The sequence below is a fragment of the Cynara cardunculus genome (genome assembly GCF_001531365.2).
Source record: "Cynara cardunculus var. scolymus isolate 2C chromosome LG 13, CcrdV1, whole genome shotgun sequence".
Taxonomy (NCBI): Eukaryota; Viridiplantae; Streptophyta; class Magnoliopsida; order Asterales; family Asteraceae; genus Cynara; species Cynara cardunculus.
Window position 1 is genome coordinate 14,555,357 of NC_037540.1, and position 1,053 is coordinate 14,556,409.

Genomic DNA, 1,053 nt, shown 5'->3' on the forward strand with positions numbered 1-1,053 from the left:
CCAAATAAGATAACCTTATGACTCAAGCCTCATGAGCTAACACAATATAAGATTTGTTTTGCAAAAATAAGATCATCCAAATAAGATAACCTTATAACTTAAACATCATGAGTTAACACAATGAATCTCATTCTTCTTTCGTATACACATCTTCTTATTCCAATATTTCAATCTCCCACCAATGTGAGATATCTCAAACTCAACCACAATTCATCAACACCTCAATAACTAATTCTCATGATGCCACATCAACACCTCTTGGTTCTTCTTTTAATATATATATATATATACACACACACACACACATAGAGGAGCGATCAAATAAAAACCGCATCCATTTGTGTAAACCGTGTAAACCAGTCTCACCCATCCATTTTCTTGATCAATGGTTAAGATTAATCAAGGTTATTTAAGRAAATTAAAAATAAAAAAAATTGAAAATACATTTTATAATACCGATAAGGGCAAAAGGGTAAAACCAAATATTCATTTATTCAAGGAAACCATATCATGTATATCATATTATAAATGAAACTAATCTATTTTTGTAAAGTAATTTATTATTTTTACGTTAATATTTATTATTATTAACGAAACTAATTTATTTTTCATCTCACAATTATTTCATGACAAACCGCCTACATTATGCACCCGTTTCATTTTTCATTTCATCTACTGAATGGATCACCTACACCATCACTGAAACGGGTTTCACCATGAAAACAGTTCACTACTCATTGTTCAATTACGCCATGAACCTGTTTCATGTAAATTAATTTTTTTATTTCACTCATGATTTGATGCATTCTTTCCTTTAATCCTTACAATCTTCAAGATTCTGGAGCAGATTACAATCTTCAAGATCACGAAGCAGATTCATCATGTACTCGTTTTATCATGCAATTATTTCATGACGAACCAAATAAATTATGCACCCGTTTCATGTTCCATTTTTTCTACTAAACGGATCAACTACAACCATCACTGAAACGTGGTTCACCATGAAACGATTTCATATTACTCATGAATCAATTACAACATGAACCAGTTTCA

At 30.6% G+C, this 1,053-nt stretch overlaps 1 protein-coding gene across 1 annotated transcript in view; it reads left to right on the plus strand.

The window, feature by feature from the left end:
• LOC112525458 (F-box protein PP2-A13-like) overlaps nt 1–1,053 on the plus strand; it is a 9,090-nt gene that overhangs the window by 6,956 nt on the left and 1,081 nt on the right. The gene's annotated exons all lie outside the window — the stretch shown is intronic.